The sequence below is a fragment of the Babylonia areolata genome, chromosome 1 (assembly GCF_041734735.1).
Source record: "Babylonia areolata isolate BAREFJ2019XMU chromosome 1, ASM4173473v1, whole genome shotgun sequence".
NCBI lineage: Eukaryota > Metazoa > Mollusca > Gastropoda > Neogastropoda > Buccinidae > Babylonia > Babylonia areolata.
In genome coordinates this window covers 92,815,145-92,827,493 of record NC_134876.1, presented here as the reverse complement: position 1 = coordinate 92,827,493, position 12,349 = coordinate 92,815,145, and positions in this window count along the sequence as shown.

Below are 12,349 nucleotides of genomic sequence, written 5' to 3'. Positions count from 1 at the left end.
CCCATCGCACACTTACATCAATCTCCAGAAAATCAAGTTGTTTCTGGGAAATCATTTTTAGAATAGGACACACAATGACATAAAAATGGAGAGGAAGAAAAGGTTTGAATGAAGGAGACATTTTAAAAATGAGCTCAATGACATTGAGTATCTGTCAAAAGTGAAGCAGAGATCTGATGTAAAAGAGCCCAGCACGGGGAGAAATAGAAACCCAATGACGCGAGGAATGAGGATTCTCGTTTTGAATTGGTTAGCTGACAACAAGGAGGCCTTGAAACACAATGAGAGCTTTTCGGGCCTTGGCCGGCTCCTATACAGGAATGAGTGCGTTGTGAGCTTGTATACAGGAAAACCAGGAATCAAATCGTCGAGAATCGTCCGCTTTGTGAGTGTTGCTCAACATTTCTAATCAACGTTGCAGGTGTCTGTAGCTTTCGGGCCTGGTTGATGTCCAGCAATGACGGTGCAGCTATGGAGGTCCATTTACAGAATTGGTACTACGTGACATCACGCTTCCTTTCATGCTATACCTCGACATCAACCAGGCCCGAGGATTCGGACACCTATCTGATCTCTCCGCGAAACTAACTACTTTGCAGTGACGGATGGAAGGCGTGAAAGACATCGTTTTAGAGCTTACTCTAGCGTACAAGAACCAAATGAAATTGTCTTCCAAAGACACCATCTCTCTCTCTCTCTCTCTCTCTCTCTCTCTCCCCACATGTGTTAGTGTCTGTGTCTGTCTCTGACTCGCCCCCCCCCCCCCCCGCCACCCACCTCCCTTTATCTGCATTGCTCCCACCCCTCTCTCCCAAAAACCCTCACAATGTATGTATCTCTTGAAACTACAACGCCTCTTCCCCACCCAAGGCCTCGGAAGGTTTCCTGCAATGTCAGAAGTTCAACAAACGTCGACCCAATGATGAATCGGACCCGAAGAACACCCTGAGGACTCCCAACCTGCTGAACGTGTTCCGCGCCCACATGCAGGCCATCACCTGTATGCAGTACGTCAACGAGCACCAACTGATTCTGTCGGGTGGAAAAGACTGTTCGGTGGGTAAACTGTGGGGAGTTGGGTGAGTGGAGGGGGTGGAACGGGGTGCGCGCGCGCGTGTGTGAATTTGTAACAACAATGACTATATTCAGTCTTCTTAGGCCTTTTGGACCATAATTATCCGTGTGTGTTTGTGCGCACGCGCGCGCATGTGTGTGTGTGAAAAGGAGGAGAGAGGGGTGAAGTGGAGGTGAATTTGTGAAGCGAGGAGGGAGGGGATGTCCGGATGGGGATATATTTTTATATTGGTGGCTGGTGAGTGACTGTGCATTGGTACGCGCACACAAACACACACATGCACGCACGCACGCTCGCGCGCACGCTCACTCTCTCTCTCTCTCTCTCTCTCTCTCTCTCTCCCGACATACAGGTCCGAAAGCGAACTCTCAGTCTTGTCAAGGGCCAGTGCCGGCTGAGCATTGATTCATCTATGTTCGCAGCTAATGTCTTTGTTCTGTGTAAAAGTGTAGAGATACCCGCTATCACTCCAGGACACAACACCCAACTCTTTCCAGCCATCACACACTGACAAGTGGTGGAGCGGCGCCCTCGTGGAAATACACCCGGACGTGGAAGCGAGTGTCTATGAGTCCCATAATCATACGGACCGGTAGTTTTACTTCCCCATCTCTTAGACCTCGAATGGTGGTCTGAGTGCTAGGTCTTTCGGATGAGACGATAAACCTGAGATCCCGTGTGCAGCATGCACTTCATCAAACACGTACAAGAACCCACGGCAACAAAGGGGTTGTTGTTCCTGGCAAAACTCTGCAGAAAAATCTACTTTGGTAGCAAAAAAAAAACAAAAATTATGGCAGCTGCTACTTTTACAGAGAAATCTGTTGTGAAAGAGTGACAGTATACAATACAATACAATACAATACAATACAATACAATGCAATACAACACTTTTGACCCAGTGTTCGCCAGTGATCAGGGTTCGAGGACCCGTTTCGACATGGTGTTATGTCCTTGTGAAAGGCACTTTACTCCGATTTTCCTAACTCCACCCACTCTGACATCGTTTTGGGAAGGTTAAAACGGCGGAAGGAGGAGAGGATTGGGCCCTACCTCCCAAGACACAGTGGATGTGAATTCACTACCCCTTCTTCTTCTTCTTCTTCTGCGTTCCCCGTGATCATGGTCTCAGACTTGCAGTCCTATGCTGGAAATGAAGGTGGTGGTCTTGATGAGGTCTTCTTTAGTGCCCCAGAGCTTTTCTGCCAGTGTGGCTCCATAGGGCCACTGCTGCGTCCGTGCATCTTGATACAGGGGGCAGGACTGCAGGATGTGCTCCGGGGTTTGTGGGCCTGGCAGTTTGAGTGTGTGACTGCTTCATTCGGTACATGTGGTCTCGCAGGCGGCAGTGCCCCGTGCGTAGTCGGAATATGATTGTCTGCTGGAATCGCTGCAGGTGAGGCATCTGGTCATCAGATGGATGGCTGTGTTGTTGCTGGAATGTGTTTTTGAATTTTCGTTTGACCAGAGTTTTTGCCTCCCTGTATGAGACTGGCTGGTTTGTCTGCTCCAGTCTGCTGCCAGACTTGGCCAGTCTGTCCGCCTCCTCGTTTCCTGTCAGACCACAGTGGGCAGGGATCCACTGGACAGCGACGTGTGTGTGTAGCGAGAGATCACTACCCCGACTGCCGTAAAAGGCTATGGGACCTTTGACCTTTTTTTTTTTTTTTTTAACTAACAAAACAAGTATACTTGGCCCAACGCTCGACTTGTATCACGGGTTGAGATAACCTTACAGTTGGGCCAACAGCAAAGTGAGAGCTGTATGATCAATGGTTTCTCCATTGCAATTGGGAGTCATTTACAGCTTAGTTCTTTTGTGAAGGACTATGACTCTGAAATTAGGAGGCAAGGTTGCACTGGCTCTTAGTGCTGCAGCCTTTGGGGCTAGTTTGCCATTGGGAATCATCCCAGCGCCGACTGTCCTAGAACCCTCTTGGTCGAAAAAGTGGGGATGAAACTTGGGCAAGACACTATCCACAATAATAAAATTCTAACCCAGATAGCCAGGACAACAGATGCCTCCTCTACCGTTCTAGTGGTCATAGTCGGACATGACTGAGTATCATACACAGTGACATTATCTCTTCCCCAAATACACAGGTCCGAGTGTGGACCCTAAAGGGGTCCTTCGTAGGCCAGTGCGGGGCCGCCTGGGTCAAGCTGCCGGATCCCCGCAAGGTCAAGCTGCCGCTGCGCGTGCTGCCGAGAGACATCCGCCGCAACGCGTCAGCGCGCACCTTCCGCGTGATCAATGCGGGCTGCGTGCCGCTGTGGGACCACGCCATGAAGTGCGTCAAGAACTACCTGGAGGAACAGCGAAAGCAGGAAGAGAAGAGGGTGAGGAGGAGGAGGAGGAGTGTGCAGGAGAGGAACGAAGAAATGGGAAGGACGGGAGGTCGTGGGGGTGGGGGGTGGTGTTGGGGAGGGAGAGGGGGGAGTCAGATACCAAGTCTTAAGTGCTTTACAAACATAGTCATTTGCACAACAGGCTGCCTACCTGGGTAGAGCCGACTGACGGCTGCCATCGGGCGCTCATCATTCGTTTCCTGTATCATTCAATCAGCTTTCAAGCATGCACACATACACACTAAGACAGACATGTAACATTTTAAGTGTATGACCGTTTTGTTTATTTACCCCGCCATGGAGGCAGCCATACTCCGTTTTCGGGGGTGTGCATGCTGGGTATGTTCTTGTTTCCATAACCCACCAAACGCTGACATGGATTACAGGATGTTTAACATGCGTATTTGATCTTCTGCATGCGTATGCACACGAAGGAGGTTCAGGCACAAACAGATCTGCCCATAATGTTGACCTAGGAGATCGGAAAAATCTCCACCCTTTACCCACCAGGCACCGTTACCGAGATTCGAACCCGGGACCCTCAGATTGAAAGTCCGACGCTTTAACCACTAGGCTGTTGCGTCTGTAGGACTCGGCTGTATATATCGATATATATATATATATATATATATATATATATATATATATATATATATATATATATATATATATCAGCCACCCACTAATTGCTCTTCCCCGTCTCTCTCTCTCTCTCTCTCTCTCTCTCTCTCTCTCTCTCTCTCTCTCTCTCTCTCTCCAGGCAGGGTCATGTTGATTTTTATTCATTTTCTTGTTTATAACGTAAAAAACCTTTATGAGCTATGTTTCCAAATTTGATTTCGTTTGCCTCACTGAAACCTTTGTTGACAGTTACTTCGATTTTAATGGTATTTTCCCTGATCACGTGAAATTCACCGCCCCAGCCAAAAAAATATCTTGACATGGACTAAATTCAGGTGGTGTTCTTCTGTTAATTAAAAAGTCATTGGCTGATTTTGTAACATGTATTAAGATTGACTGTGAAAACACTGTAGCTGTGAAAGTGAACAAATGTCTTTTCAACTGTAGTAAAGATATTCTTTTAATTGCGTGTTATATTGTCCCAGAAAATGGACCTTTATATGATCGGATGGAAATCAAAGATAGCATTGTCAATTTAGAGGAAACTATTCTGCAGATAACACAAAATCGAGATCTACATTTGATAATACTTGGTGATCTTAATGCTAGAACTGCAAGTAAACAAGCTAGAAGTGAACGAATGATAAACTACTCCCCATATTCGGATGATGACGATGATGATAGTGGTGACGAGGACAGTGGTGGTGGTGATGATTGGAATGCATCTTTTAACGGTATGCAAAAGAAATCGAAGGATGAATGTGTTAATAGTTTTGGAAAATCATTGCTGAATTTATGTTTTTTGTTGAACTGTATCATAGCCAATGGATGTTGTCATAGCGATGTTCTCCCCATGGCTGCAGTGTCATAGATTACGTGATTTTGTCAGAAGATATGTTTTCCTCACAGTGTTGTGATCTAAATGTAGGTGACAGGATAGACTCATGGCATTTACCCTTAGAATTTAAATGGAAGAATATTTACTGTGGTAATGATGTGGACAGGCCAGTAGTTAAAACAGTTAATATTGAAGAACGTATTATGTGGTCTGACGATTACGTGTCCCAGTACAAAGAGGAACAGCAGTCTGATGATTTTAAACACAGTATACATAACGCATATGCAAAACTCAACACAGATTTAAATGCATCTCTTGAAATATTGATAAGGTCATTATACGGGGCTGCTGCGCGTATGATTAGAACTGTAGGGGGAGGGGAAAAGAAGAGAAATGACTGGTTTGATGAGGAATGCCGTAACAAGAAGAAAACTGTCAAAAAAAATATTAAGAAAAGTCAAACAATCAAAGAATGGCCTTAAGGAAAAGAGAGAAACTTACGTTAAAGAAAGAAAAGAATATAAACATCTATTGCGCAGAAAGAAAAATGATTTTGAACAAATGAGATTAACAAAACTGAAACAGGCATTTAATGTCCCGAAACTATTTTGGCAAACAATCAAATCAGTTAACAAAAAACTGTTATCTATAATCACATCACATCTGAACAGTGGTACCAGCATTTTTTCAGTGTGTTTAATGACATAAATGCAACAACACAACCAGAAGAAATTGACAATACAGAAGAGAATGGGGAAGAAACATCTGATGTTCTGTTTAATGATGTGATTTCCAAGCAAGAGGTTCATGCCACTATTGGTAACCTCAAAGCAAGGAAAAGTGCTGGACCCGACAAAATTGTTGGGGAAATGTTAAAACATGCAGATGTATTGGTTGTAGATTTTCTTGTTGATTACTTCAATAGGGTATTTGATCTAGGTGTTTTTCCTGTAGAATGGTCGAAATCTATAATAGTGCCACTATATAAGAAAGGAGATGCAAACAAACCAGATAATTACCGAGGTATGGCTTTAACAAGTGTTATTAGTAAGGTATATACACACATGTCAAATAAAAGACTTACAAAAAGGGCAGAACACGAGCAAGCAGGGTATAGCACAATAGATCACATTTTTACATTGTATGCCATTGTTAGTAAGTTCCTAGCTAAAAATGCAAAATTATATGTAGCTTTTGTTGATTTCAGAAAGGCTTTTGACTCAGTAAATAGAAATATGCTTTGGGCGATTTTGAGGAAAAATGGTGTTAAAGGCAAACTCTATTATGCGTTAAGAGGTATTTATGATAATGTATTAGCATGTGCTATTCTGATTATTTTGACTGCCCACGAGGAGTTAAACAAGGTTGTTTGTTAAGCCCTCAGTTGTTTTCCTTTTTTATTTATGAATTGGCTATCGATTTGTCCAGATCAGGAAAGCACGGTATCCAACTTGTTCCTGGCGCTATAGAAATATTTTTGTTGTTATTTGCCGATGATGTTATTTTATTGTCTGATTCAGTTGTTGGACTTCAAAATCAACTGAACTGTTTAAAAAGGGAATCAGACAGATTGTGCTTGACAGTTAACATTGAAAAGACAAACATAGTGGTATTTAGAAAGGGGGGGGGGGCACTTGTCCATTAGGGAAAGGTGGTTCTATGGGGAGGAAGATGTTAAAGTAATAAACTCTTATAAATATTTAGGAATGATCTTTACAACAAAAATGAGTATCAGTGCTGCTTTGTCTGAGACCTGTAGAAAGGGCAGGAAAGGTGTTATAGAAATAATGAAGTCTCTTAGAAAACTTGGAGCTATAGATCCGAGCATGTTTTGGAAGCTGTTCGATTCACAAATTGAACCAGTTTTGACATATGCAGCTGAAGTGTGGGGTATGGAAGATGAATGTAAACAAAAATTGATTGAAGTCATTCATACATTTGCCTTGAAAAGATTTTTGAATGTCCCCCTGCATGCATCAAACAAGCAGCTTTATGGTGAAACTGGAAGATACCCACTGCACATCAGAACATCAGTGAAATGTATTAGATATTGGTTGAAATTAGTTTCGCTTCCTATGTCCAGACTGTGTAGGCAGGCGTACGAAATGCTTTTTTTTTCAACACGAATGTGGCCATCATAATTGGGTATCGGAGGTTAAAAATCTCCTATCAAAAAATGGCTTTGGGATTGTATGGCTAAGCCAGGGCATCGGATGCGAGTCTAGTTTTATCTTAGAATTTAAAGATAGACTTATTTCATGTAGCAAGCAAAATTGGCATTCGGAGATAGAGAGTAATGACAAATACCGATGGTTTAATTCTTTCAAAAGTGTTTTTCAGGCAGAAAAGTATTTGTCATGTGTCACAAATAAGTGGCACAGAGATAACCTTATCAGATTTCGTCTCAGAGTTAGTGGTCTAAAAAGTTGTAAAAGATGGTTCTTAGTTGATAACGAAAATCAGGCAGATGTTAATTGTCCATCATGTGGAGACGGATGTAGTTCATGTTTTTGTTTCACTGTACTACTTACAGTGACATTAGGAAAAACTGTTCAAAACTGGACTCGTTCACCGGTGTTCCTGATCAAAACAGTGTGGCAAACATTCTTTCATGTAACAACGTATTTTTTCTAAAAGAATTAGCGGGATTCATTGCAAAAGCAATGCAAATAAGAAAAAAGAAAATGGAAATTATTAATTGTGACAGCATTTAACGTTCTAGGAATTCGTCTCAAGATGATCCTCTGTCCGCGCGCGTGTGTGTGCGTGTGTGTGTGATTGTGGGTGAGGAGGATGAGAGGGTATGTGGGATGTGTGAGTATGTGGGATGTGTGAGTGAGGTGTGTGTGGCAATCTAGGGTGGGGAGTGGGGGAGGGGGGATGAAGGGGGTTCAGACAGGGATGGTTGCGACTTGGCGCTCGCAACCTTGCGCGAGAGTGAGCGTGCGTGAATGAATTTGTTTCTGTCTGAAAGCGTGCGTGCGCGTCGGTGTTTATAGTTCAAATGACCATGCAAATTTCTTGAGGTGTTCACAAGAATGCGTGTTGTTTCTTGCCCCCTTGTCTGAAGGGCGTTGTAACGCTGGATGGACATTAAAATCTTTGTCTTGTCTTGTCTTGTCTTGTCTTCTCTCTCTCTCTCTCTCTCTCTCTGCGTTTCCAACATTCGTTATTGATTTTTTTTGGTTCGTGGCCCACTACTTTCTTATGGGCCGGAGTGAGGCCTTACAACTAAATCTTTGTCCTTGTCATCGTCTCCTTCTCTATCCTCCTCCCCTCCCCCCCCCCCCCCCCCCACACACACAGCCCGCCCCCACCCGCTGTCCCTACCCCCACACACCACGGCCTAACACTTTTTTCTTCCCGCCAATAAAGGCTTCCCTGGAGGCAAAGAAAGCGGAAAAGGGAGAGGATGAGGATCCCACGGGCTCCCTGATGCTGACCCAGCCTATCCCCCTGGGCCCCGAGGAGGTGGGGCTGACCGAGGACATGCGTCTGAGCAGCATGGTCCACTTCAACTGGGAGGACCCCAAGAGGAGCCGCCGCCTGGGCAAGGCCTTCAAACCCAACCTGCATCACCGGCGCACGCCTGAGCCCCGTATTACCCTGGAGGCGGAGTTCGGCATGGTATGGGTTGGTGGTGGTGTGTGTGTGTGTTATGGATGTGTGTGTGTGTGTGTCGGTGTGGAGGGTCATGGGGGGTAGATGTGGGGGGTGTTGTGGGAGGATGGGCCATGGGGGGGGGGGCGGTGCATGTGTGTGTGGGGGGCGGGGGGGGAGGGTATGGTGCATGTGTGTGGAGGGTATGGGGGGTAGATGTGGGGGGAGGGGGGACGGTGCATGTGTGTGGAGGGTATGGGGGGTAGATGTGGGGGGAGGGGGGACGGTGCATGTGTGTGGGGGGTGGGGGGTATGCCGCGGTGGGGATGTGACTGGTTTGTTTTGTAACTTCTTGTTCGTTTGTGATCATTTTATTTTTGTTTGGTCGTCTGTTTTATAAGATATATACTTTGATTTTTTTTTTTTTTTAAATCTGAGACCAGGTGACAGAGCTGTAATTTCCTTTCGTAATACACTGTGGCATCGTTTAAGCTGGACGGACAGAACCTGAGAACCGCAAGTGCTGGTCAAATGGATAACATAAAAAAAATTTAAAAAATTAAATCATTTGATTGTGTGGCCCATCGCAAAACTCATTTTCAGCTCTGAAGAGAACTTATCCTACTCCCCAATCCTACAATGTTATCAATATTTCTGAGGGTCTTTTTGGTGGTGGTGGCGGTGGTGGTGGTTATTTTACTATATCGGGCTTTCTTGTCCGGTTTTTCCCCCACCCTACCCCCACCCCGCCCATCATATTGCTTCCTGTCAGTGTGAGTCATTTTCGTTCTGGGTGCTTGCATGCCTTGATATGTAAGTGTTTGGGGGTTAACGTGCTTCGCTGCGTTTGAGGAGAGGGTGGGTGGGATGAAATATTTGCATCAACAAATCAACAGCATTGGAATTAAAAATAAAAAAAATCTAACGACAAAGAAATAAATAAGTCTGAAACTTAGTCTAGGAAATTTTTGTTTGTTTTTGTTTTGTGTCTTTTGTTGTTGTTGTTTTTTGTTTTGCCTGACTACAGTCCTTTCTGCATATTTTTTTTTAAATCGGGTATAGTTTTAAATCGGGTATCATTGTAGTATGAGAACATTTGAACTTAATAACTTGAACACTGTCATATTCGGTTTGTGTGAAAACGTTTTGTTATAATCATTGTGAAATATGTATTAAGAGAACAGAACCTTGAATTTAGACAGAAAGGGGGAAAAAAAGATACCCAATATCCAGTCCAGAGCCTTCCTGTCGATGTCTGAACTACTATCATCGCACCAAGGTGGTTTAATTTTCTCTGCAGTCAACACGAAAGGCCAAACTTACCTACTTCGATATTCTGAGCACGCATGTGTGTGTTTTTATCACGCAGATTTTGGGCTGGTTTTTGATGAGACTGTATAACTGGCGCAGATAAACAAAAGAACAAACAAAAACAAACTAACCAAAACGGTGTAGATGGAGTGGTTGAGACAAAGATCAGTCTTTTGTCTTTTACAGATTCGTTCCCTGCTTCTATGAAGCCATTGAAAGAGAAGTTAAACATTAAAATCACCTCAAGTGTGATTTTTTTCCCCTCTTACTTCTTCAGAAGGCCTGACTATCATAATTATTCACCATGAAAACAATGTGCGTGTTTTAGCAAAAGCGCATAGATTGGAGAAAGAGGGGGAAAAAAATCACATGGTTTTGCCACCTAAATGTAGTAAAGGCTTGTACAGAACGTTCATGGTCCAGAATTTTTGTAAAAAGTACCTCGTTTGGTTTCAGTTCCCAGCCTATCGCAAGATTACGGTGAGCGAAATCGCCAAGCTGACCCGTATTCCCACTCCTCAGATGATCAAGGACATGGACGCTCGTCGTCGAGAGGAGGAAGAGGTACATTGTGTATAGGTGTGGCTGAGCATGTGTCTGTCTGTGTGTCCGTGCGTGCACGCACGCGTACGTGAGTATGTAATCCACAAAGAGACTGAGAGAGACTGAACTCATCAAGAAAATTATTGTGGTCTGATTCTCTCACACATCACGCACTATGACCCCCGTGCCTTCTGCCCCATACCCCCTCCAAAATTAATTAATCAGTTAATCAATTGATTGATCGATTTAAATTTTTCGATTTTCCTCACACACAAAGAATATCACCACTGAACCACAAAACCTTTATTACCCAACAGACCCACAACCGATCACACCAACACACATCCCCAGTCAACCACACAAATGACCTCTAACTTTGATAATAAACACGACCATCGCTTTCTTCGTGTGACGCCAGGAAGCGCAAAGATGGCGACAAGGGCGCGTGGTGAGGAGCAAGACGGGGAAGGGAGGAGGCAAAAAGAAGTCCTGCATCAACCCTCCGGATATATCGTTCAGCGCAGAGAGCAACGCGGTGTGTTCTCCACCCCAGCCTCCAGCCCCGGCCTCCACCACCACCATCAACAACTCTGCCATCAACACCAGCTGTAACCAAGAAGACGGCGAGGTCTGCCTGGACAACCTGGGTGACTCTGCCGTGGACCGGCTGGATCTTGGCCTGTGCGACACAGCTGAGGGTAATTTTGGGCATGGGCGGAGGAGCGCCGTAAGCACGGACCTTCCCCGCAGAACTACATCAGCGGAACCGAGACAGCCGGCTGAGGAAGCGGCCCGCGCTACGTCTTCTTCTCCTCTTTTGTTTCCAGACTCACTCACGAATACAATGCTGTCCCCTTCGTATCGTAATTTTAGCGAAGATCTTGAAGTAACGGAAGAAAATAGAGTCATCGACAGTGACGTCGTGAGTAACGTGCTGGAAGACGCAGCTGACGTAGGTCTGAGCGCGCAAGACGCTGATGACGACCTCGCGTGGGGTGATAACTGTCTCGTGAGCCCCCAGAGCTGTGTCTTCCCGCCGTTGACACCATCAAAACAGCTAACAGGTACCAACACTGGTGAGTCTTGTGAAGACAATCAAAGTGAACCACAGTCGACAGTTCCCAAGCTGCCTGCTTTACAGGCCACAAACATCCGCTGTTGCTTGTTCAGAGGTACGGGGCTTACCTTTGGAAGGTGATTTTACTTTTCGTCTTCTTCTTCCTCCTCTACTCCAAGACTTGTAGAACATTTATGTTCTTGATTCAGTATTAATATGAAGATCAACAGACTTGAATACAGAAATACAGGGGGGAAACCTGTTGATCATGAGCATAACCAGTGTGTCAAATGAATAAGTCATGCGCCCTTTTGTCAAACACTATGAAAGACTCCAATGACGGATATGGCTGTTTCGCTTATTGTCCAATGATCATATTGATAACGTATCTTGATTTCACTTTAAGGTTATGAGTCAAATGTTTATTACCAACTTTTCTTTGTAACGTTTATTTACGTGCTTGCCTATCTAATCTATGAAGAGTGGTTTGTGAGGTTACTTAATGCCACTATTCAATACAGAGGACATATCTAGTTTTTTACAATTTTTTCCCTTCCAAATGGAATTTTTTCTGGTATATCCCATTCTTATACTTATCAAATCAATAGCCATATATAATATCAACCTTTACTTTATTCTGGGCATTGCCATGGTGTTGTTGTTTTTTCAGTCATATTTATTATATTGTCTATAGACTTTTCACCAAATTATTAATCTAAAAAACATGTATACGCTATAAGTGACACTTTCTTGAAGAGATTTAACATTTGGCAAATCCTTTTTTTCTTAATTGCCAAGCCAGCATTATCTAATGGTCTGCTTGCTGACATTTATTGTGGGTGTGTGTACAGAATGCCTGTATGCTTCTGTGCGTGTTTAAATGAAGGAAAAAATTATTACATTTCTTTCTTTCCTTCTCTTTCTCTAGGCTCTATCTTGCTGTATGTGTGTGTGT